Raw genomic sequence first — 27,989 nt, forward strand, 5'->3', positions numbered from 1 at the left:
TGGGTCTTGGTGATGTAGTTGATGGGTCTCAATGGTGTTTTTGATGGGTTTGGTGGCACGGTGGTTGTTGATGGGTTGCTAGGTTGTTGATGGATTTTTGGATTGTCAGTGGTTGTTGTGAAGTGAAAGAGGAAGGTGGGGTGACAGTAAAGGTTTTTTTTTTTTTTTTTTTTTTTTTTTATTTTTTTTAATTTTTAAATTTTTTTTTTTTTAATAAATGATCTTAAATGTTCATGCATTGCATCACATTTGCATTTTAACAATGTTTCATGCATTATAGACATGTGCTTAATATGTTGAAATCATGTGTGCTGATAGGATTGGATTGGGCTAAGCCCATGATGTTTTTTTTTTTTGCATGTCATATGTTCATGCATTTTTCATGCATATGTATCGTCATTTATCTTTATTTTGATATTGATCAGTGTTTGTGCTTTTCTGCATGTCTCTCTCTCTCTGTTCCTTTCTCTTTCTTTCGGTTAGCTGCTCCATGGCACCTAAACGAAAATCTACTCCATCCCAGAACCCTCTTTATTCTGGGGTATCTTCTTTTTCTTCCCTCACTGATTCTACTCCATCTCACGTCCGGTTCCATGATGATAAAGCACATAAGGAACCTTTAGAGAACTTATCACGACACGACATTCATCCCGAAAGCCAAGTTGTTCTGTCAGACTTTTCCAAAACTGACCTTCCCACTGTCATCTACAGTAGGGTTTGGGAGTCACTATGTGGCATTCCAATCACCATAATAAAAGTCTCAACTAACCTTGTAGTCTCATCTAGTTTGACTAATAGATCAACTTTTTCAATTTTTACCTCATTAAGCAATTTTCTACAAAGATGAGATGTTTTTTTAGATTTAATAAATTTAGTGCATAGCTTATCATAGGCTTCCTAAGGAGTTAAGTTCTTGAGTACTTCCTCATTAGAAGAATCCTCACTGTCACTAACACTCTCCACAATCATCTTATCGATTGAGGCAACAAAGGCCATAACATGACTACATGCACCCACATACTCATCAAAAGAGTCATTCTTAGTATCACTCCAAGTAGCAACCAACCCTTTATCTTTTGACTCCATGGTCTTTTCCTTCATGAGGTAGTTTGGACACTCTATCCTCATATGACCAAAACCTTTGCACTCGTGGCAGTGGATGATGGGTTCCTCATTCTTGTCCTTCCTTAAGGATTTAGATTTCCTAGGAGGTTTTCCCTTATCCTTTTTCCTAAATTGAAGAAGCTTGATAATCTCATCAATTATGAAGGTTATACCCTCATGCTCATCACTATCTTCATATTCATCCTCAGTGCTCAATCTCTTCCTTTATACCCTTAAGAGCCAAGTTTTTACTCTTTCCACATTTTCCCATTAAACCTAATCCCATCTCATAGGTTTGAAGGTTCCCTACAGGCTTAGTCAAATGAATTTGATCAAATTCCTTTGCTTCTTCAATGGCAATGATCTTGGCTTGGAATCTTTCAAGTAAGGACCTAAGGATTTTCCTAACAATTTTGGATTCTGCTATAAATTCTCCAAGGTTGAAAGCAGAATTCACAATATCCTTGAGTTTAGCATAGAACTCATTAAAGGTCTCATCCTTCTCCATCCTTATTTCTTCAAAACTACTAGTGAGTCTTTAAAGCTTCATAGTCTTTACTGCCTTGGTACCTTCATAGGTGGTCTCAAGAATGGTCCATGCTTCCTTGGCAACTTCCATGGATGATATTTTCTTGAATTCCTCATTGGTCACCCCACAAAACAAAGCATTCGAGGCCCTACTGCTGAAATTTGCCACTATGATTGTTGCATCAACCCAATCCATTGACGCTTCCTTTGGCTTAATCCAGCCAACTTCAACAACTTGCCATACCTGTTCACCTAGGGCCTACAAAGAAACTTTCATATGAACTTTCCAGTACGCATAATTTGTTCCATCAAATAAAGGAGGAATCAAAAGAAATTGTCCATGATCCATGACAATAGAGGTCAAGGGTCACACTCAAGAAATTAATCCAATCAAAGTGAACCCGCTCTGATACTACTTGTTGGGAAATTTAGACCCCGGTTGATAGAGTTAACAAGTTTTGAATCCAAGTTGTTAATTAGTTTTATTATGAATAAAAATTGTTAAAACAAACAAACATCATTATCATGTCAATAATGAATGCAGCGGAAAAGTAAATAAGACAGGGTTAGTTTCGTAGTAAAAAACCTAGGGGGAAACCTTCCTGAAAAGCAATCCACTATAGTAAAGAGAAGTTTCAGATCTAATACAAAACCTTTGCTCTTAGACTCTACAATCCCTGTAGATGAACTCACAGTAGAAAGCTTCTACCGCTTCAGAACCTCTGAGATCTTCAATACATGAACGCCACCCTCTTGATGCACGAATCCAGTATGTGACTAACCAATTGCTCAGATCCTAGTACATGACTTAATCACCAACTAGAAGAAGATTGTTGGCTATAAAGTTCTTCACTTCATCAACAATGAAGATCAAGAACCACTTGGTTACAAAACCCTAAGGCGCAAAGATGCAGTAGCTTCTTTCAGAGAGAATAAGGCATCAGTCACCTTTTGCATATGTTCTCCTTGTATTCTCTTATGTGACGGCCTCTAAAATAAGCCTAATAGTACAGAAGTTAAATTATGCAGAGGAGAGTTCTTAGCAACCTTGCATTAAATTAGTTAATATTAGTTGAGTAGTTTCAATGGTGTGGAGCTCAGGTATTGAAGTATAAATAGCTTCAAACCAAATGGGGTTACCATCATTTCATATAACAAATTGGCAATAGAAAGAAATTAAAGAACAATAAAATGGGAAAGAATTTAAGCATTGCAACAATTACCTTGCTATTGGTGTTAGCATCCACCAAAGCCCAGCAGGTCTTTGATGTTAAATCATATGGAGCACAACCTAATATTGATATAACCTAGGTATAAATATGTAATTGACAAGAAGAGTGTGTTCTAGTTAACATAACTAGTAAAGCCTTTTAACTTTGAACAAGAGAACTTAGGTTCAAACTTCGTTTACACTAGAAACTGATCGATGTCGTGACCAAATGATAAAACATTAACATGCAAAAAGTTTATTATATACTAATCTTGATTTTCTTTTGTTTCTTGTTTTTTTATAATGTGTTTGGGCTTTGACAAAAGCTTGGAAAGCGGCGTGCACAGTAGCAGGAAGTAAAGTTGTGATTTCAGCGGGGGTATAACAACTAGGTTTAGTGACTTTGTTGGGTCCATGCAAAGGTGCTATTGAGTTTAACCTTCAGGGAACCCTACAGGCCCCATCAGATGTTGCTTCCTTCAACAGTAAGGATGGTTGGGTTATTTTTGAATGTATCGATGGTCTCACTGTGTCAGGTGGTGGAGTTTTTGATGGCAAAGGACAACAAGCATGGCAAAAAAATGAGTGTAACCAAAAAAAAAAAAAAACTGCAACGTACTTCCTATTGTAAGATTTCAATCTTAATTAATTAGCATTTATATTCCATCATTTTCTATGTAAATATACATAGACACTACAACTTTACAAAATTTACATGTTAAAAAAAAATTCAAACATTTATATGTTAAATGATGTTTTACTCATAATTTGACAAGTTTTGTATAGTGATGTGTCACACCTCAAAAAAGAATTAGTTTTGTAGAGCGTTTTAATTTATCTAACTTGTAAACATGAACAGAATATAAGGTTTAACTATGTCACAAATTCAAAAGTCCAAGACATTACATCGAAGGACAGCAAATTTTTCCACATCAACCTTTTGGAATGCAAGAAGTTGCAATTCCAACATGTTACCATAACTGCACCCACAGATAGCCCCAACACCGATGGAATCCACGTGGGACGTTCATCTCAGATCACCATTACCAATGCCGATATTGGAACTGGTGATGATTGCATCTCTATTGGTGATGGAACCCAAGATATTACTGTTAACCAAGTAACTTGCAGACCTGGCCATGGTATCAGCATTGGAAGTCTTGGAAGGTACCAGAACGAAGAACCTGTTTCAGGAATCAGAGTTACTGGTGCCACACTTAGCAATACAGATAATGGTGTTAGAATCAAAACATGGCCTGCTTCCCCTTCTAGAGTTGCTTCTGATATACATTTTGAGGATGTTGTCATGAACAATATTGCCAATCCTATCAACATTAATCAAAACTACTGCCCAAACAGTCAATGCTCAAACTAGGTTATTATAAACATCACAAATATATACACAAATTTTGATGTTAAAAAAAAAAAGTAAAAGCAATTACAAATACTAATATCAAATTCTTGGGTGCGCTTTTTTGTTTTGTTTTCAGTCTCCCTCTAAAGTTAAGATCAGCAATGTTAGCTTCAAGAAAATTAGAGGCATTTCTTCGACAAAGGAAGCTGTGAATCTTATTTGCAGTAAACGTGTACCATGCCAACAAGTGGTGCTTCTGACATTGATCTCGCGTACAAGGGAGGTGGAGGATCTACTACTTCTACTTGTGCTAACGTCCAGCCTGCAATTTCAGGCAAGCAGAACCCTCCTGCTTGTACCAATAAACGTTAATGAAATGCTTCCCAAGTTGTTAAAACTAATTTAGAATGAACAAATACAATTTGCAGATAGGTTATCAGGGTTCAATTCTAAATAAAATCCCATCTAACATGTTCCCTTTTTCTTTATTTAAATGAAATTGGGGAACTTTTTTAGTTGTTNGAGAAATTTGATTTCTCAAAAATTCATTCTTTTTATTAGATTCATCTAATCTAACAATCAATTCCTCTTTTTCAAGATTAGCCAATTTTAACTTTTCCTTGAATTTCTTAGCAATTTTCATAGATTTCAATAATTTCTTACGAAGAGTTTCACAGGCATCAATAAAATCAATAGAAACATGATCAGAAAGACACTTCAAATTATTCATGACAATAGGGGTTAATGATCAGCTCTTAGATCAAAAGATCCACAACAAGTGAGCAACTAGCACTGATACTACTTGTTTGTTTTTAGACCTCTTAAAACACAATTGAATTAACCTAGTTAACAAGCTAAGTTATTACTTAGTCCAAATTTCAAATCTAAGTTAACACAATTATATAATCATATTAATGTAAAGTGTGGAATATAAAGAACACAAAAATATAATCACTCAGGAAAACCAAACTAGTAAAAAATTGGGGAAGATTTAACCTAGCTATTCTCAAGGTAAACTAGATCCACTATGAAAGAATCGAAGTTTTACAATAGTGACTTAGACCACTAACATCCTATTGCTATCTCATGTAGAAAACTTATTGACATGACCACGTGCAAGCTCTAAGACCACAAATTCCTTCTTTCTTGGATTCTCCAGCAAGTACAAGCACTCCCGCTTATGTCTCTTGTTGAGAAATTTGATTCCTAGTTGATAGAATTAACAAGTTTTAAATCCAAGTTGTTAATGAGATTTATTATGAATGAAACTTGTTAGAACAAACAAATATTAATATCATGTCAAAATCATGCAGCGAAAAAATAAATAACACAAGATATGATGACCCAAGAAAACTAAGGGAACAAACTAGTTTCACAGTAAAAAACCTGGGGGGAAACCTTCCCGAAAAGCAATCCATTATAGTAAAGAGAAGTTTAGATATAGTACAAAACCTTTATCCCTAGACTCTACAATCCTCGTAGATTAACTCACAATAGAAACCTTCTACCGCTTCAGAACCTCTGAACTCTTCAATATATGAATACCACCCTTTTGATGCATGAATCTCAATATGTTACTAACCAATTGCGCAGATCCCAGTATACGACTTCAATCACTAACTAAAAAAGATTATTGACTGCAAAGTTCTTCACTTCATTAACAATGAAGATCAAAAGCACTTGGTTACAAAGCCCTAAGGCGCAAAGACGTAGTAGCTTCTTTAAAAGAGAATAAGGCATCGGTCACCTTTTGCATATGTTCTCTTTGTATTCTCATATATGACGACCTGTAAAATAAGACTTATATAGGTCTAGGGTTATGAGAGAAGAAACCCTACACATACATGTCATCACGGGCCGAAAATCATATCTAAAAATCTGAATTCCCGTAACCTTGATAGATAGGAGGTGTCGAGCTTTAAACTTCGACACATACAGCTATCGTGGAGCTATCAAAGGGACAAAAGATTTGTCGATTGATCGACCTAGCTATCGAGAGGTTTTGAGATTGCGATAACAATCAACTAAAGGGCTCGATAGATAGCTTAGCTGTCGAGAGGTGTCAAGCAGCTATCGAGCTTTAAAATTCAGCACTTTCTCACTTGATTCTTGGACAGACTTGCATAACTTTAACACTTGAACTTGAAATAAGGTTTCTTGAAGTTTTAAACACATCTTAGATCTACCCAATTACAAGTAAAGTGCGTTTTGTCAAGGATTAGCCAACTACATAAAATATTGACATATGTTCCTAACATGATCCACATATGTCCTAACATATCTTCAAGCTCTTTAGTACAGCAACTGAATGATCATCAAGCTCTCAATGAAATCTCCTTATTGATAATCCTAAGCATGTGTGAAGGCAACCACCTCTCAGATCTCACAAGAGATTCACACACACAGTAAAAGAGCAACCTCTAAAACGTGGCTAGGGTTTCTCTTTTATACCTAGGGCAAAACATAAAACCCTACACGTCATATGCGCATAAGGTTGAGTTGGAAATTCTACAGAAAAAACATTCTGCCCAACTTTCGATCGGTCGAGTCTAATTCTCGATTAATTGAGTCAGACCGAATTGCACAATGAATTCTGCAACAACTCGATTCTAACTTTACATAAAACACATACTTTGAGCAAGTCTAAAACAAGATTAAAAACCTGTTTTAATCATGGTTTGCCAACAATACAAAAATAAAGTTCTAATACATTAGTTCCTAAGTACTTAGAACCTAACAAAAATGTTATAGCATGATCGAAATACCCCCCAAAACATAAGAAATGATCTCATACCCTTTAAACATTTTAATAATTTCTCAAGTTCCAAGGGCATTTATGTCATTTTTTAGGCTTAGGATGTATGTGTGTAAAAAATTTTAATGCATAGGGGTATTTCATCATTTTTTACATTTACGGGGGTATTTGGGTCATTTTTTTAGTCTTAGAGTGCATTTTTAGTCATTTTTAGGGTTTAGGGGTACTTTGGCCCATTTCAAAGTTTCCAGGATATTTTGGTCACCTTTTGGCTTAGGGTGTATAGTGGACATTTTTAATGCCTATGGGGTATTTGGTTCATTTTCAGCTGTCGGGGCTATTTTGGTGTCTCGGCCAATTTTTGAGTTTGTGGGTCGGTTGGCCTTCTTTTAGTCTTAGGGGTATTTCAATCGTTTTCACTAAATAATACATTATATTTCCTCCAATTTTGGTGTTTTCTTAGGATTCAAGGGTATTGTGGTCTTCCTTTTAGGCTTCAAAGGTATTTCAGCAATTTTTCTTGCTCCGGGGGTGTTTCAGCCATTGTTTGGGTGGTAGGGGTGTTTTGGTCATTTTTTACGATTATGGAGGTAAGTTGGCCTTCTTTTAGTTTTAGGAGTATTTTAGTTATTTCAAAGTAATATTAAATTATATTTCAATTTTTTGGTCCTCTAGTCTCATCTTACATTTTGTTTTTGTTATTACATTATATTTTAGTAATTTGTAGCGAGGAATTATATTTTATTAATTTGAAGTATTAAATTATAATATATTAAATTAGTTTGAAGTATTAAATTAAATTAACTTTTGTTAAATTGAATTATTAAAAAATATTTTTATTAATTAATATATTTCATTTTATTAATTTTTAATGTTAATTTATATTTTATTAATTTGAAGAGTTATATTAAATCTATTTAATTATTAAATTATACTCAATTAATTTGTAGTATTAATATATTTACATAATTGGAATTATTAATTATATTTTTATTCATTAGTAAATTATATTTTATTGACAATTGTAGTACTAAATTTTATTTTAGTAATTTGAAGTATTAAATTATATATTTGTTAATTTTTAGGATTAAATTAAATTATTTTAATTATTAAATTAAATTTTATTAATTTGAAGTATTAAATATTATTTTATTTAAAAAAAATCCGTAAAGAGCTACTAAAGCGGGCTTGATTTTCGCCACAACAGGTTATATTCCCGTCATAATAAACCTTAGCCTACTCTTTCTTTATTGCAGCAACTTTAAATTCGCTATAGCAGGTCAAAATGTTGTCACAATAAAAATTTGCTGAATTCCCTCTAAAACTCTTCGGTTCCCACCAAAACACTTCGTAAAATTAGAGCTCTCTCACTCTCCCTCTTACTCCATCGGCCTTGCCTTCCACCGCGGACACCACCACCTCCAACAACACAGCCACCGCAGCCATCCTCAGTCTCCTTCCCTCCCTCAGCCGCCTGACACACCCCAGACAATATACCTTCCACTCTTTAGTTATTTAGCACTCTATTATTATTTTTTTTTCATAAAATATTTGTCTTGGGTTTTTGGTTTTTTCATAAAATAACTATGAGCACTTTTCTTTTTTGGATTTGGTATATGTGTTGGGAGTCTGTTTGTTTCTCTTTGTTTTTGGTTTCCGCGAGTTTGAGAGAGAGAGCTCATGGGTCGGCCTCCTAGCAATGGAGGCCCTGCCTTCCACTTCACACAAAATTGCTTGATTTTATTTGTTTTGATTATAGTGTCTTTTGTGTGTGCCCGTGGGCTCTAAATTGTGAATTAGGGCTTAAATTATTAACTGGGCAAGTTAAATTGCAGGTTCTAAGTGCTTGGTTTTCTCGGGTTTTTTTTTTTTTTTTTTTTTTAAATAATTTTTTTTTTAATTTCTTTGGTTTGTACGTGATTTAGAATAGAATTTTAAATTTACAGTTGTATGTATCTATGATTCAAATTTGTTGATGAAGTTATTACAAAAGGGCCTGTTTTATTGTAGTTATCAGATTGATTTTTCTCTTTATTTTTGTTGGTGCTTGATTTATTTATTTTGGTTAGTTGTATATTTATATTTCTAGTCTATACCATTTTAGTGCTTTTTTTGTTACCTGTAGTCTATACCATTTTGCTATTTGCATTGTTTTGTTCTTGCAGATTGATTACAATTTTATCTGTTGATAATGTCACAGCTGGTTAATCAATCTCCTACCCTGATCTAGTCAGAAGTCTAAGCAAGGCATGTCTTAATCACTATGCTTAATTTCAACTGCAAATCAGTGAATCATTACTTCACGTTGCAAATTCATGAATTTTTATATGAATTTTATGGTAAAATACACATCCATTACTAGTTTAATGTACTTTTTAGATAATGCAAATGGTTATGCACTGGCAAGACCTTTGAATGTTGGCTACAGAGGCATATTTTGAAGTTTTGGGGTTGTGATTGAACTTGTTTACCTCCAAATGATAGCGTGCACAATAACCAAGAGATTGCATATCACATAGAGAAATAGAGGTTTAGCATCTTTACAACTTATACAAAAGTATTTTGTACTTGAGATCTTGTTTGGCTAAGTATTTATAGCATTTAACATAAGTAATTAAGGTTATATTGAGTTGAGGTTCCAGGTCCTTCATTTTCTTGGGTTTATTTATGCAAATTTCTAAAATTCTGTTTTTATGTATTTAGTAACTCTTTGATTTACATTATGTTGTCATGCAACTAATGGTAATTTAAACATAAGATCAGAATATGCATTTTGAAGATCTGAAAATATGACTTTGAGTTGAACTTTAAAAATCTGGAATAGAATTGATATTTTAAGTTTTTCTTTGTAATCTTAGTTTGAATTGAGAGTTTCATATTTGGATGGAGTTTGAGAGAATGACTTTGCATGGCTGTTTCATATGACCTAGATTCTTTTTTTATTTGCCTATGTGGATTAATCAAAGATGATAAACATAATAGTAATATAATTAATGTGAATTGCACAGAAGGTAATCACTTGTTTATGTGTAAATGTTTATAAAAAGTAAGCACTAACGCTGGCTGCGTCTCAAATTAGCATTTTGTTTATGTTATTACCTTGTTTATGCTGAGACTATCATTTTGTAAAGTTTGCATAAATTAAGATGTTAACTGAGCTTATATTAAGTTTTCATTAATTTGCATAATCCACTGTTAATTAATAGACATCAAATGTTTGCATCAGTAATAGGCAAAAACATATATATACCTCCTCAATGGTTTAAACGGTTGTATTTTAAGTGTTATTATTTTTAATATACCTTTTGTTGATGATATGAATGTTAATGTACTGGCGAGATATTTAAACATTGGCCACAGGTGTGGCCAATTTTGTGGTTTGAAGCTTGTTAACCTCCAAAAGATAGCATGTGCCAGAAGATGACTTAGTATCCTTAGTCCTTACTACTTATACAAAAGTATGCTTGATCTTGTTTGGCTAAGTATTCATACGATTTTCTGTCCAAAGAAAAAAAAGAAGTAGGTATTCGTACAACTTAAACAAAAGAAATTAAGGTTTAGGTTTATTTGAGATGAGGTTCTAAGTCTGCCATTGTGTTGGTTAAGTTTCTGCAAAATTCTAAAATTTAGTTTCTTTGTGTTTATTATCTCTAAAATTTACATTATGTTGTCTATACAACTCATGGTAATTTAAGCATAAGATCTCTCTCCTTTTTTTTCCCCTTTTAAGGGAGAGACAGATCTCTTTTATGGTCTTAAAATCTAAAGAAATGCTATTGATTCTTGTTCCCTCCTTGTGTGCAAAATATAAAATCTTCTAGCAAACATGCCATATGGTTTGCAAATTATGAATGTCAAAAAAATTGTAGATGTCTTTTATGGTCTTTTAAATTTAAATGAAATGCTACCTATTCTTCCTGCCTTCTTGTCCACAAAGCATAAGATTTGTTGGCAAACGTGCGATATGTTGCAGGTTGTCAGTAATGATGATTTTGCTCTAAAGTGGTTAAACATTTCAGCAGTAATGAAGTAATGAGAAACATACAAATTTTCTGCTGTTGTAAATACAATGTGGATTGTAGTTTATATTATAAATACAACAATCTAAAAAAAAAAAAAGATAGTTTTACCTATTATATAATTTATGAATTGCTTTTTTACCTTCTTTATATATATCATCACTTGTCATACATTTTGAGGATTATGACTTAATATGTTTTAATGTTTTCATTAAATATCCTTATACTAATAAGGATACAATATAAATTTACTTATATGTTTTTTGGAATATCCAAGTATCCAAATGGCTAGTTTCTTGACATTTCATTCTTTTGTGTTTCATTATAAATTGATGCAACTTATTGCTGGTTTAATAGATCCTGAGGACGTACCCGCAGCTGGAGCAGTCAATGTACCCAATAAACGTGGGCCTAGCCAGTTTGACGACATTTGGAATATGCCAGCAGGGAAAAAACTGTTCTTGCAATTAAATAAAGCGGACCAGCCGTTCGGGAAGAATGCTGGGTCTTGGGCAAGGTGGCTAGGAACAATAGCAAGAAGGCATGACATGTGCCCAATCAATTATGTTTGTTGGCCTTCTGTGCCACAACAATACAAGAATCGGTGTTGGGAAGCCATTCAAGTATTAGGCAGAAAGCAACGGTAAAAGGGGTTTCTTTATTACTTGTTTAAATTTTTATGCAAGTATGTTATTATGTTGAAAATGTGACATTTGTTAATTCAGCTTTACACATGTATTTTTTATATAAATAAATCTGTTTATTGTTGCCAAACTGGATTTGCATATCAGGTTATTAGTCAAGCCAATTCTCTGCTGTTTACTTGTTGGTTTTTGTAGGATGATCATGGTTTTTCATCACACTAGTAAAGCTTTTATTCTAGGGCTCAGGATATTAGTCATGAAGGAAATTCAATACCAGATTGCTCTAGGACACTAACGAAATTGTTTACATTTGTTAGACCTTAATGGAACTGTTATCTTGGTTTGAGAAAATCCTTTTCTAGAAAAGAAAAAAAGTTGTTTCTAATTCTGCAACAATAACAAGGTATATGTCATATGTTCAATTCTTCTGGTCAAGGAGGGGAACATATTTTTAGTATTGAATGGCCCACTGTTAATTTGGAATTAGATATTAGAGACCAATAGACCATCTCTAGAATGCAAGCTATAGCCTCTTTAGCATTTCTACAGCCAATTTGTGAGGTTTACCCCCTATTAAAATAAGGAGGTTTATACAAATGTCAACCTTGATTTTAAAGTGAGTGTCAATTTGATCCTTGTATTTTTTATTTGAAGAATTTAACACCTGCACTTTAGTTTTGCAACACACGAAACCTTATTAATAGTAAATCCTAATATTAAAGACTAGCACATTTAATCATAATATATACATGGTTCTTTCTAAGATAATCTTATAAGCTTTCCAACAATACCTTATAGGCACAAATCTGAGGTCTGGAGGGCCCTCACAAAGCTGCCCAAAGTTTGGTGGCTAATAAGAAATTGCAGAAAATCATTAGAAGTACAATGAAATAATTTTATTTTATTTATGGATAAAATCTTATATAGAGTTTGAAAGTATCTTCCCTAACACTTTCAAATCTATATTTATATATTACTAAAAATTGAAGCGTAGCATTTATTATTGCTACTCTTTAGTTAAGTCATATCAGCACCACATCATCATTTATTTTCTTATTTTATTTTTTATTTTTAGATTTACCGATTGACATTTATTGAGCATTTGCTTAAATTCTAATGTTACTCTTATCTTTAACTTTATCACGTGTCCCTCTATTAACCAAGACTCTTCAAATACCGCTATTATATGGAATTCTGACAGTCACCAATAGGTTACAACCTCCTCACATCCTTTATTTGTTTTAACTTTTTCCATTTATTGGGTATGATATGACAATTCCACACACACACACACACACACACACAAATTTTAGCCAAGTGACTACATAAATTTTAGCCACATTAACAATTAAAAACACCAAACATTGTGGCTTTTCAGGATTTTACGTTTTTAACTAACCGTTTAATTCAATACTTTTTAAATACACCTTTTAAAAATTAACTATAAACAAGTGCCTTTTCATTTGGTTGTTGATGTGAAACGTGTTGATTTCTAAATTCTACAAATAATATCACACGACTAAAAATAAATAAATGCAAACTAACGCAACATTTTGCCTGGCACTGGATAGTTTTAATTTTTACAGGTTTCATAGTAGTTCTTCATTCCAAAAAAACCACAAACACTTCTCTCCTCCCTCCTTCCTATCTTTGTACGTACTTCTCCCTTTCTCCACTTCCCGTTGTACTTTATTTCCTACAATAATAATTTTGAGACTCTAACTTCATAAAAGTTTTGCATATTTTGCATAAATCCTCATAATCAAGCAAATTGTCAAAGCAAGCCCAAAAACCCAAACCAATAGATACAATGAATGGATAGAACTACTTTTAGCCTTCTTATCATTCTGATTCTTTGAATGATGCTACAGGTTTTTATAATTCATCTTACACGCATGTGAAGGATATGGGAGAGTAAGCGGTTGACAAGGATAAGAAAGAGTCAAAGTCGAAGTTTCCGTTCTTTCTGAACTTCGAAGCCCTCAATCTCCACCCCACTCTCTTCCTCACCAATAATATTGCTCAAAACACCAACTCTTTCAAGATGGGCACTCTCTTTCTCTCTTTCCGACTAAATCCATTTTAGTACAAATGGCATTAGATATTTGTGAACCGTTTTAACTTTTATTTAGTTTTACTAATTCGTGAATGTGTGAATTGCTTTTAGTTTGAGTATTGTTGGTTTCAAAAGCAAATTTGGATTATAAGAGTATTGTAAACCTAAGAATTTTTTAAATTTACGGGGGTTTGTTAGTTTGTTTACTCATTAATTTTTTAATGTAATTCCTTACTATGATTTCGTAGCCGATAAAGCACATCTTAAGGTCCTTAAAAATTGAAACTTCTATTATAGTTCTTGTGAATTAAATCTGAGCTTTTGGAAAAAAGTTTGATTTCTTAACAAAATATTACTTAGTATTGGATTTGCATTTTAAATTTTCCTATGGTAGTTATTTTTATAGGTTGTTAGAATCGTAGGAGAGTCTGCGAAACTGAAATTAGAGTCGTTACAGAGGGGACTACACCTTTGGATTTCACAAAGCATGGGTATGTGCCATGTAATATGCGGATTCTCTTTGGTTTCTTTTATTTTTCTTTTTGTACGTTAACCCACCATGAAGCTTAAATATAATTCAAATTATTGATATTGAACCATACTTTTATTTTGTTGTTTTGTTGTGATTGTTTAATACTTAGAACATGTTGCTTCTTTCTTGACTGCTATCTCATTTGGTTATACAAGTTGAACATCTGATATCTATGTTTTGAATATATCATATAAATATAGATCAGTGGAGGTAAAAGATGATATCATATCCTTTTTATGTTTTGCTGATACAATGCATGCATATTTTTCAAAAAATTAGGTTCCAGTCTTCTCTTTACAAGCCATGACCTAGCAGTTTAAATCCTTTGTTGTGTATTATTGTGATTAACTTAGGTGAGCAACGATGAAATGAAGACATTATGATTGTTGATTGTAACATCTATTTATTTTCCTTTTCAAGTGTTATGGAAACTAAGAATTAATTTTGCCAATGAAGCTTACAATTGTTTACCATAAACAGTCCATCTTGGCAAAGCTAATAACTTCCAAGTAATAAGGTCTAGCTTTGATTGCTATTGGACTTACATTGAAATTCTCTGAACTTGTTCTTTTTAATCATGTGGAATCACAAAAACAACAGAGCTTATACATTTTTTGTTTAATCTATTAAGTTTTTTGTATGCTTTTTGGTCAGAACTTAGTTTACTTTTGCCTTTTCTAAATGCATCAATATGTGCATGACTTCCGTAATCTTTATTGCTATTTGTTCTAGGTTATGGAGCTTGGATATGAATTTTTATTTCTATATTGCATTTTGATTTATTAGATATGCCTGTTGTGGGGAAATAAATTTTTAAAAAGATATAAATAGAGAGAAATTCCCGTGTCATTGATGATGGAACTTATATAGCAATTGATATTTTTTGGAGGTAAAGATTGCAATATCTATGTTATTTAGCAAAAAAAAAAAAAAAAAAAACAAAAAAAAGAAGTTTATAATATCTATGATTTGAATTTATAAAAAAAAACCTGTGGCTACTCATTCCATCATTGGTACTTTATTCATAGTCTTTTTACATTCATAAATGTGGTGTTTACAAATTATTTAATTCCAAAAAAAAATTTGTCACTGACAAACATTTAATAATTAGCAATTAATGACCGTTAGCTTATTTGGTTATTTGCTGACGTACAACATTGAATAATTTTTAAGACTCTCACTTACAACTGTACTTCTATTTACTTTCAACAAATAAAATTTTCTTAATTAAATTCATTAAAACTATTGTTTAAATTTTCTTTATATGTTTGTATGGTGTTTTCTATCAGAAGGCGACTTGGGTTTTGAAAAAAGTTTTCAAATTGGTTTTTAGTGAGTGAATAATTTTGTATTACTAAAATAATTTAATTTTCTACTTAATTATAGATTTTTTTTGGAGGTTTGGTATGCAATGGCTTAGGCCGTGTGTGTGACCATGCTTAGTTGGAAAATAAAGTTTTATCATGGGTGGATTTTTCCTAAATGGGTTACAAACCTTGTTCCTAAGCATAATATGGATATGTTGCCTAGAGAATGATTGATGGCTTGTCTCCCATTTCTCAATATGGTAAAGAGCCCATAAGGCTTGGATGTGGCAAGACTAGAGCTTATTTAGGAGAAATTTTTTAAAAACTGGTTTTCCAATAAACTTGACATTATTATCTTGTCTTTACATTCCTTTAAATTTTGAGCAATTTATTTTAATGTCTTGTCTTTACTTTCTTTTAAATTCCAAGCAATTTATGTTATTGGCAATTTATTTTAATGTCTTGTCTTTACTTTCTTTTGAATTCCAAGCAATTTATGTTATTGTCTTATCTTTACATTCCTTTAAATGCCAAGCAATTTATTTTAACGTCTTGCCTTTAAATTTTGTTAGGACATGTGGAACATGTTTGGAACATATGTCATTTAAAATTGGCTAATCCTTTAACAAAACACACTTTACTTGTAATTGGGTAAATCTAGGATATGTTTAATACTTTAAGGAACAAGAGTTCAAGTCTAAGTATTGAAGCCATGCAAATTTGTCCAAGAATCAAGTAAAGAAATGTTGTTCTTTAAAGCTCAACAGATAGCTCAATAAATGTATCTATCGAGAATTACAAAAATCAGTTTTTTAGATCTGATTTCATGCATATCCATGTGTATTTGTATAGGGTTTCTTTTCTCACAACCCTAGACATATATAAGGATTATTTTAAGGGCCGTCTCACTGGATGCAACTGGATGAAACTTGATGCAAATGTTTTATGCAAGCATATTGTGACTGGAGACATATGCCCTAGTTCATTTTTCTTTTGAAGAAGCTGTTGCATTTGTATGTCGCAAGGTTTTGTAACCAAGGAGCTTCTTGATCTTTATCGTGTAGATGAACTAAAGAACTTTGTAGCCAACATCCTTCTCAAGTTAGTGTGTTAGTCACATACTTGAAGTGTATCGATTGGTTAATCACGTACTAGGAGCCGTGCATTGAAAATGAGAGATTGTCACTACATTACAAGTACAATTGAGTATTGAGGTAAGGGTTCAACTGTAGGTTGGTATAAGGTACTAGGATTTCTTTACTTATAACCGCTAGTTTTGATAATAGTGGATTATCGGGAGTGGTAACCTTAAATTCACCCGGTGGAGTTTTGCCTCGATGGTTTTTCTCATTCGTAAACAAATCACCCGTGTCAAATTTAATTTCCACTACATTTAGTTTATTTGGTGATTTGTTTGAGCTACCATGCTTATTGCATGTAATTAAATCTAATTAATTAACTTGACTAATTAATTGATTAATTTACCAAAGGGTAAATACATTTTTGGCCTATCAAATTCCTTTACATTCCAAGCAATTTATTTTATTGTCTTGGCTTTACCTTTCTTTACATTCCAAGTTCTTTATTTTAATGTCTTGTTTTTTAATGTCCTTTACTTTTAAAGCACTTTACTTTCTTGTCTATAAATTTCTAGCACTTTTATTTATATACTCTTGTTGTTCACTATCCTTTCTCACGTATAATATTGCCATAAAGTAAAATGTTTGAGTAACCAAACCTCTAAAAATGTTTTATGAAGTAAACAAAAATGGTTGCAATAGTCACCTTTTAAAAAAAAAATTGTTTTCTTCAAAAAAATTTCTATTTAAAACCCTAAAAAGCCTTCAAAAAAATAGTTTTTCTAAAAACCTTTTCATTTCTTTTCCTTTCTTTCCAAAATGATTTTATTTTATTACGTTAAAAGGTTTTTTGAAAACCCATTTTGCATAGAAAAAGTTTTGATAAAAAAAATAGTTTTTACACATCATGTTTTCTTCAAAAATAACAAAAACCATGGGATTTTTGGATTCAAAGCATCTATTTCAAAATAAAACTCAATGAAACATTTTCCTTCAATCTCAAAATTCCAGTTTCTAAATAAGTTTTCAATTCATTGGTGTTAGTTTTCAATACAAACTTTGTTTTCTTAAAACTTTTGTCATCTTAATAAAAACCATGGGATTTTTGGATCCAAAAGGTTTTTCAAAATCTCTTTTCTTCAAACCACCCCTTTTCCAAAATCTTTTTCTTTCAAAATTTGTTGTTTTCACCAAAAAAAAAAAAAAAAAATGATTTCAAAACCTAAACTATGTTGCTTCAAAAAGAAAATCTTTTTGTCATCTTTTACAAAACTTTAAGTTGAAACTTTTTGTTTAAAATTGGATAAAAACCATTTTCAATAAAACCATGGAAATCCTTTTCTCAAAATAAATGATTTTTTAATCTTATTTTAAATCCTTTTTACTTTAAAAAAAAAATGAAGAAAAACCTTGGTCCCAACGAACCTTGGAATCCATTTTCTTGGAAAAATGAATCTTTTTCTCACCAAAAATGGTTTTCCAATCTCTTTTCTTTAAAATCAATTTTCTTCACCTTTTTTTATCAAGAAAAATCCTTTTTTTTTTTTTTTTTATAAAAACCCTAAAATATATAAACCTTTTAATTCTTTTACTAAAAAATGGTCAAACTTGCTTTTCCTCAAAATCCCAATCCTTCTCAAAATAAATATTGCACTTTCTTTTAGGTAAGCATTTATGCATTGTTTTGAATATTTTTCTTTCTTAGAATTGCATCTTTTAGAGGTTTGTGCCTAAGGTTCAATTTCATTGAACCAATAGGCACCAATCAAGCTAACATGTTTCCCTTCCCCTTTGGCAATAATGATTTATTCTATTGTGTTTTTGCATAAGAAATGAGAAATATGGTGGATGACAACAAGATGCTATTTTTCTACTCTCCGTCTTTCATTTTCACGTTGTAAATCTCCATGCTAAACACATAGTATTTAAATATTCATATGCTAAATAGGTAGTAAATAAATATTCACACGCTATATATATATATATATTTGCATGCTACGTTATAAATAAATAAATACTCAAATGTATATATGTAAATTGTTTGTAAAAAACTTTTTCCAAAAACTGAAATGCCAAGTATCTAATTTCTTCTCTAAAATAATAACGTTAGAATTAAATTAAAATGTGGTACTATCCTTTGGATAAGGAATGTGGGGTGCCAACTACCTTCCTCATACGTAACTGAACTTCCGAGTCCAAGACCTATGGTTCAAGACTTTTGGTTTGTCTTAACTAATAAACCCTTAAAATTGGTTTAATTAATTAACTTAAAAAGAATTAGACAAATAGGTCACACTTAACACAAAACCAATGGTTAGTGGCGACTTTTAAAATAAAAATAAGAAAAAGGAACTCACACAATAGTCACACCGCCAAAGCCCCTAAATAAGCCTCCTCCCAACACCAATTTTTTAGGGTGTCCACAGGTTGGAAATGTGTGCAAAAGTATCCTCACTTTGCACACTTAGCACCATGGTTTTTAGACCCGAACTGTTCATTGAACCGTAAAATGGAGCAGTTCAAGATTTTTAAGATCGAACCAAGGTTGAACCGGGGTCGAACTGTGATAACATCATAATTAATTTAATAATTATTTAAATATAAATAAATATAATAAATTTGTAAATATTAGCAAAATTTAATCAAAATATCTTAAAAATTGAAAAAAAATTTCAATGAAATTTTCATGATTTTATAAGGTTAACATAAAATAGTAAATTATAAGGTTAATAAAAATAGTACAACATAAATAAGTATAAAAAGAAATTTTATAATAATCCTTTAAGAGAAATCATTTCAATCAACTAAAAATGAATTTTAAAATAAATTCATAAATTGCATAGGTATTATTCTTAAATAAAAAGTTAATTTAGCAATGAAAAAAAAATTAGTAATATTTAATATGTTGAGAAAGATGATAGAAAAGTTTAGAAACTATAAATCATGTAAATTTAATATAAATTTAATAATACTGCATATTAGCTCCCAAGAAGAGCACTTGGTTCATTGGTCATGGCTTCAGTCTTGGTGCTTACAAGGTGAAAGAGCTCAGGTTTGAATCTTGGCAGTCGTGTTTTTCTTTAATTTTTCCCTATTCCATGACCGGTTGAACTGGCCTACGATTCAACTGGTTTTCTAGGTTGAACCTAGTTCATCTAGTTCTCTCAAAAATCATGTATACCTAGTTCTTATAGTTAAAAAACCGGATTTATTACTAGTTCACGGTTAACCGGGTCGAACTAGCCGGTCTAGTTTGGGTTTAAAAACCATGCTTAGCACTATACCCTTAGGCAATTAGCATTTTAAGAGGAAGAGATCTTCAAAATCTCTCACACAATCACGCTCTCACTCTCCCTCTATTCTCCTGTGGCGCCCTCACTCGGCCCCATTGACAACCATAGATCAGTGACTGTTGAACCCATTTTGTTGTCGATTATCGATAGTGCCTGACACTCTCTAGGTGTCGTGCTCACCAGTGACTGTAGTTTTTTTTTTTTTTTAATTTATTTCATTTTTATTTTATCAACTAGATAGGAAAGACTTTCTCAAAAACAAAAATAAAAACAAAACAAAAAACAAAAAAAACAAAACAAAACCTAGATAGGAAACAATGAGATTTGGTTTTGAGGTTTAAGATTTGTTGGTTTTAAGTTTTGTTTGTTGGTTACCACGTGTCTCACCTATTTTTTGTACATGTGTTATATGTATCATTTTTTTATTTCTCAAAAAAAAAAAAAAAAGACTTATTTGTTGTGACTTGTGATACAATTTGTAGGGACTGGATCTAAGCACTTCTTCTGCTGGACGAGTGGACTCTGACCCAACTAGCCCAATACAATGAATTTGTAGAATATAGGTTTAAGAACTAGGCCTTAGTGAGGATTGCAACAACTAAACATGGTAGTGAGTGGGTGGAATGACAAGAACATGGGCTGAAGTATGAAATTCTGCTCCCGGCGCTTTCTCGAGGAATGTGTAACCCTTATTATTTCTTCAGTATTTGACTACAAAGGTTGGGAAAGTTCTACAAATTGCCATTCTATTCTCCTCCCCTTCACAGAAGGATTTCTTACATTACACACTCTCTTTCAGTTGATCTTAGCCCTACCCTTGTTGATTAGGCAGGTCACTACTTGAGTGTCTGTCCCATCAGCCGCTTTCTCATTCTTTCTGTGGGTTGTAGCAACCAAAGCTGCACTATTCAAGGGTCATTTCTCTATTAATGCGGCCAAAACATTAGTTGTGCCCATTTAATGTGGAGGTGACAGTTTATCCTGGAATTGTTTCTCCACCATGCTTCCATAGCTGACACATTGTACTTGCTCTTTCTCTTGGGATGTTCCGGGAGGCTACCTTTGATGGCTCGTTGCTTCCTCCTCCCATGGTCTTGGTTTGCCGAGGATATGATTGTCCTCGGCAATGTTCCTGGGCAATTTGGACTTTATTACTTCGTCCTTGAACATCTCTTTCTCCTCAGCATGGGCCTTGGGCTTGGTATAAAGTAGGCTGGGGTTGCCAAATTCTTTAACCCCACACAATTTATTTATTAAATAGAAGTATTTGTAGGTAAAATGAATACCGAAAAATTGATTGATAATTTGCTATTAGTCATTCAAAATATCAGATGATGGTCCATGTCCTTTATGGAGATTTGTAACGAAGTTGGATAATTAAAACCTAAAATAAACATAAACATAAATTATGTCCAAAATATTTTAAATATACCTAAAAATAAATATTAATTAATTAATTGTCATATCTGTATTGTATCCTACTTTTTTTTTTAAAATGTTGTATTTTTGTATTTGTGTTGGTACCCATACAACTTATTGTGGATAGGGCTTTTAATATAGTTTGCATTTTACTTACTTAGAGCATTCCCAGTACTTAAAACTCCCAAAATGTAAAATATAGATTTATCTTCTTCAAAAAGTCACAAAATCACCCCACATGTGTGGTTTTATAATGCGACAATGTTGACAAAATTATTAGAAATCTAGCTGTCAGGAAGTTTCCTATTTATTCCATAGATTGAAACTCTCTCCAAAAAAAAAAAGTTTACAATTTATTAAAGCTCCACGTAGCACATTTATCACTTAGAAATTATTTTTTTATTCCATCTCTATGTCTTTCCTCATATTTAAAAATAGAGAATTTTGTGAGGAAAAAAATATTATTTTAATGTATTAAGTTGTGAAATAAAGGATGGGATGTAAGGTATGTTGTTCTAGTGACAATGAGAAATAGATAAAATAATATTTTTAGGAGAAAAAATGCATATTTTTTTTGCATTTCTAGATGGGAACGCTTTCAAATAGTTTTTTTTTTTTTTTTTTTTGAAGAAAAAAAAAAATTTAGGTGTTTGATATGACAAGTAAAATTTTTCAAATAAACTACCAAAACCAATAGCTCAGACCGAAGTCATCAAACACCGGCCTGCCAGCACCAGCTGCCAGAGCAAAGTCTTTGGCCATCAGACTGCCGGCATTGGTCACCTGAGCGGTGTCTCCAACCGCCATACTTGTGACCTAGCGACCAAATGAGAAAAATGAAGCCACTAAGTATTCCGGAAAATATTTTGCCAAGTTTTCAAAGATAAAACATTATATAATTTTTTATAAAGGATTTTACGATCAACAGAAAATATTTTACAAATTTGATTGTACTTTACCTACAAACAAATGCTTAAAAATAAATAAAAAAACATTAAAAAAAATTTTCTTCTTCAAAACAAGAAGCTTCGGGCCCGTTTGGTTTGTATTTTCAAACAATATTTTTTAGTTTTTAAACAGCATTTCACGCATTTCAACACACTTTTTCACCCACACGTATTTCAAAAAACTACAAACAACAATTTTCAAACTACTCTACCAAACGTTCCCTCAGTCTTTTGACATTCTTTGTTTATTTATTTTTTTTTAACTTTTTTTTAAGGTACATTCTAGTTAAATATACAATTGCAATATTTTAAATAACAATATTTGCCCTTAGTTTCTTCTGGTGGTTTAGTGGAGCTTCATTGATTATTTGCTTCAAAATTTAATTAGTGCTGGCCCCGTACCAGATTTGAAATCTCTTGCAGATATGATGCACTCTTTTTAGTTTTTCAAGGTTCGATCCGATGCTGTTGGGTGGCAATACAGGCTGTTGAGATTGCACAGGATATCAGTGTTTCGGATTTTGCCTAGAGTGTCACGACTGACGAGGCTGAACTTACAAGAATCTTGCATAGGACTGATTCTTGCTCATGGGTCCAGATCCTTTGGCCGTTTATAATAATCTATTTATTGGTACAGCTTAACTATCTGTTACAATTTAGGTACTGCAAATTGGGTGGCTATTCATTTAGCCAGCGAGATTCGGCAAAGTTGCACATCACTCTGTAAAATATGTTAGCGATAATGGATGGAAAATTATTGGGTAATTGAAGTCACCACAATTATTAGTATCATTAACTTAAATGGGCGAGGCTTAGTGCACTGAATCCAAACTATACCCAATTTTAAAAATATTTTAAGAATAGTGAGATCAGGGGAAAAAATTTAGTTATCATTCAATTCTTACTTTTCCTTTTCTTTTTAAGTTCAACTTTTATTAGTTACTCAAGTTAAACGTGAATGCTCTGAAAATAAGGGATCACGACGTCGCAAGTGGTATCACATCACTCTGTAAAAATAGGTTAGCCTTTTTGATAACGAATATATAAAATATTTAGAGGAGTGACTATAAGTTTTATAACACATGGTTTTAAAAATTAGACCGGAGGTAAAATCGGAATTGCTTCTAGTTCATAGTTTTTATTGGTTTTTTACTGGGAGGAAATAGGTAACTATTTTTTTTTTCTCTAACTATCTAGTTAGTTGGCCCGGTTTGGAAACTATATCATTTAGTAGCATCTCGAGTCTCAAAGACTCGAATTTTGCGCTCATACCTCGACTCTTTGAAACTTGGTTTTTGTAGTTTGACCTGGCGTGATTCCACTTGGCGTCCACATGGAACTCGAGTCTCGAGTTCCATGTAGACGCCACGTGGACCTTGAGTCTCAGAAACTCGAATTTGGTATGTACACTGTGTCATGTCCAGTCCCATCTGGTCATGTCAGTGACAGTCTGAGCTTCACGTTTTTTCTGATTTCACAGTTTTTGTATTACCCTTTGCCTGTTGGTCACATGTTAAGCCTTGACTTCTTTATGTCACTTACTTGGTCTATCAACAGAAATTGCTTCTCTCTCAACTCATCATCTCTCACTCTGCATTACTCTTCTCTCAACTCTCATACTCATTCTACAGAGCAGAACAATACTCCCCTCTTAACTCTCATACAAGCCGATCATTGTAGTCTCTCTCTCTCCCTCTCACTCTCAAACAATCTCAGTAGTACATTTGCACATCCCCATGTCAGGTAAGGGTCTCCTCACTCTCTAGTTGGTTGTTTAGTGTATATATAACTGCTTTAGAGAGTGTTGCTTGTATTGAATTTGCCATGACATTTCCTAATAAAAATATTTGTTCGTAGTAACCAGTTAAATATATATATATATTTATACATATGTATATCACTTTATATATATATATATATATAGCACTTTATATATATAATTGTTTTTTTTTTTTGGTAATGTCTAATGAACCCCTCTGCTCTATGTTATTTCATTAATACAAAAATATTTTAACTTAATTAAAATTCAATACTTTTTATAAATAGTATAATTATTTGTTTATTTTAGTCAAACGTTATAATATTATTATATTTAGCAATGAAATTATTAAAAATAATATTTTTAGTTCCATTTTTTATTATTTATATTAAACACCAACATTTTCATGTATTAATATTTTTCTATAAACTAGATTTAATGCATCAACTGGTCTATGGTTGCAAGTGTTCCATTTGGCAAAAGCTCACCACTATAATATGGATAATGATATTGACCCAAATATTCATTCAAAGGTGCTTATTGCCTTATTGAGACCTTTAGGCTTCAGCCATGTGCTACCAAGTAGGGTGGCTTTGAATTTTGGAACCAGGACAACAGGTTCAACTCAATGTATTAAGGGACTTTAGGCGAATGTGACATTTTCTTATACTTAAATATTTAATTTTTGGAATCTTTTTCTCATAAAATTTTTGCTATGTTTTGTTTATTACTAATTTACTAAAAAAAATTTATCCAAATATCCATTTTAATACTTTAAAGACAAAAAAATATCCCTCTAAGATTCAATTAATTGGTCAATTTTTTTTGGATCTTTTTCAAATATTTTCATAGCTATATGAATACCTTTCTAGTAGATATTTATAATTAAAAAACATTTATGAATAAATTAAACATGATCTATAAAAGAATTGAGATCCTAAACATGATCTATTAAACATTATCTATATGAATATGTTTCTAGTAGATATTTGTAATTTACAAGTAAAACCAAGGTTATTAAAATTGAGATCCTAAATAGGACCTATAAGAGGTCCTCATAGAGTAAATCATAGAATTGAATCGATGATCATAAGATTTTACTTTATGTGAAAAATAAAGTCAAAAATATTAGTAATAATGATATATTTTAAATAATTATTAAGTTGATCAAAGGAAAATGGACATAATGCAACTTTCATGTCCTATTTCTAATAAGTAAAAAAATATTACATTTCTTTAACAACTAAATAATCATTAACTTGTTCATTTGGGCAGATTTGATGGAGGGGGCTAGAGTTGTATTTTTCTTGGGCCCAATTAGAATTAGACTCTAATATACCTAAAAATTGAAATTATATATGGAATAATGATGTTACATAATTGCACTCATTCATTTGCACATCCTCATTACTTTTGTTGTTTGGTTTGATATTTTTATTTATATTTTTGTTAGAGCTGAGTTAAAATTTTGTAATAGGGGTGAGTTTTGTCTTTAGTTTTTTCATTATTTGAGTACGAAATGATAATGATTGGCCAGTAGAATTGTATGTGATGTGGGGTGAGTATATGCAATTGTGGCGTGAGAAGTTATAATTTTTGTATTTTGAGTAGATAGAAAAAGTTTTGTAATTGATGTTAAATGAAAGAGATAAAATATGTCACTAACATACTATACTTGACTCTTTAATAGGTTCACAATCTTTGAAGAATATTGATATAAATGTATACTTCGGTGGACCCCTTGATAATCTTGATGAGATTGACGGAATCCCGTTTAGAGGGCCTAGTATCCAATGCTACTACATGATGATACGTCGTAAGTTGAAGACGTTAAATGATTTGAAGAGCAAAATCATGGGCGAATTGAATTTGAATCGTGCTTGGTATGATATCAAGATTATTTATCATTACCCACAAGAAGTCCTTCATGAACGGATAAATTACGAGTATATGGCGATCAAAGAAGACAAACATGTAAAGATGATGTTTAATAGGATACAGAAAATGCCCCAAGTAAATGCTGCTAAGTTGTACGTAAATTTGGAGGCAAGTGTAGAAGTTGATACTGAGGTGGTGCAAGAAACAACTACGTCTTTACAATTTACAACCCTAGATGATGGATGCACTACAATGGGAGGGTATAAAATGGGTGGGTATACAATGGACTCTTCAATGGGAGGGTATACAATGAATTCTTCAATGGGAGGTTATATGCTCCCATTTCAAGATCATGTTGGCAATACTGGTGAAACCCTCCATCCTCAAGAGACACATTTAGAGGAGGAAGACGAAGACGAAGACGAAGATCATGCTGTGGGCGGTTATATGCTCCCATTTCAAGATCATGTTGGCAATACTAGTGAAACCCTTCATCCTCAAGAGACACATTTAGAAGAGGAAGACGAAGACGAAGATCCTACTGCGAATGATGGTGAAAATAGTGATGGTGTAGATGAGTTTGAAGATATGGTTGAGCGAGGCGACTTTGAGAACGATGTAGATGACCACGAAGTCGTTCCAAATTTTGAAGAGGAAAATATGGAGTACCACGATGAAGGTGCTGCAGATGATGATATTGGCATCCAACGTGATACAAATACGACTACTGGCTACAGACCTCCTACCGACTCATTCTACGCAAATACTTGGGAAAATATGGTTGATCCTTTACGTCTTCAAATACCATTTGTTTCTACTTAGGAAGATGGGATGAATTTTTGTAAAGGATTGACTTTTGCAAATAAACAGGCGGTGAAGCGTGCATTGACAATATACGCAACAAGTCATAATAGAAATTTTAGAATCCGAAGGTCGACCCCAACTAAATTGTGCGCTGCATGTGTTGACGACAATTGCAAGTAGTACGTTGGGGCATTTATGAAGGCTAAACTTAATAGTCTGTGGATGGACACGTCTTATGTGGGTCCACACACTTGTATACCCTTTGGCTTGCATAGAGACAGTAGAATGATGAATTCTAATTTTGTTGCATCATAAATTGTGGAAAAATTGCGAAAAAATCACACTGCTCGTATTGATGAGCTCTGGGAGATCATACATACTAAGTATAATCACGAGCTTTCTTACTATAAAGTATGGGACGCAAAACAAAAGGCAACTGCTAAGATATTTAGGGATTGGAAGGAGTCTTACCAAAGGTTGCAAAAGTTGTTATTGGTATACTTGGATTAGGATTCGGGTACCCGGTACAACTATCACACCATACCTAGGCCAGTAAGTAACATTCACAAAAAACAGAAAAAGAAAATAGTGGATGCATCGGCCATACCCATTCACAGTGAAAGAAAGAAATAAAAGAAGCGGAAGAATTACCTTTCTCCGGTAAGCAGTGGAGAAAGTTCAGTTGGAGAGTGGAGAGGGTGAGTCAGTGAGGTTCAGGGTGCGAGTAAAAGGGTGAGCAAGTGAGCGATAGAAGACGGTGAACCAGAGAAGACGGTGAGAGAGAGAAGGCGGTGAGTGAGTGAGAGAGAGAGAGGGAGGCTGAGGTGAGGTATGCAACTGAGAGAGGCTGAGGTGAGGCTGAGGTGAGGTGTGCGACTGAGAGAGGGTGAGTGAGAGAAGATGAGAGAGGGTGAGTAAAAGTGGAGAGTGACTGTGCGAGAGGCGTTTAATTTGAAAAACCCCTATTAAAAATCGACTTTCAGAGAGTCGAGGTCCATGTGGACCGACCAGATCAGAGCCAGGTGGCGTTAATTACAACGTGGACGACCACGTCAGCGCTAGATGGCGTCTACGTGGACCTCGAGTCTCAGAAACTCGAGTTCCATATGGACACCACGTGGAATCATGCCACGTCAAACCACAGAAACCGAGCCTCAAAGAGTCGAGGTATGAGCACAAAATTCGAGTCTCTGAGACTCGAGGTGTTACTAAATTATATTGTTTCCAAACTAGGCCAACTAACTATATAGTTGGGTAATTATGGGTAATTACCCATTTCGTCCGTTTTTTACTAGTTTTCA

At 32.8% G+C, this 27,989-nt stretch overlaps 1 pseudogene; it reads left to right on the plus strand.

Moving 5' to 3' along the window:
• The first annotated feature begins 2,795 nt into the window (after nucleotides 1-2,795).
• On the plus strand, nucleotides 2,796-26,706 carry LOC112023675 (polygalacturonase-like; annotated as a pseudogene).
• Nucleotides 26,707-27,989: the final 1,283 nt, after the last annotated feature.

The sequence above is a fragment of the Quercus suber genome, unplaced genomic scaffold (genome assembly GCF_002906115.3).
Source record: "Quercus suber isolate HL8 unplaced genomic scaffold, Cork oak 2.0 scaffold_841, whole genome shotgun sequence".
Taxonomy (NCBI): domain Eukaryota; kingdom Viridiplantae; phylum Streptophyta; class Magnoliopsida; order Fagales; family Fagaceae; genus Quercus; species Quercus suber.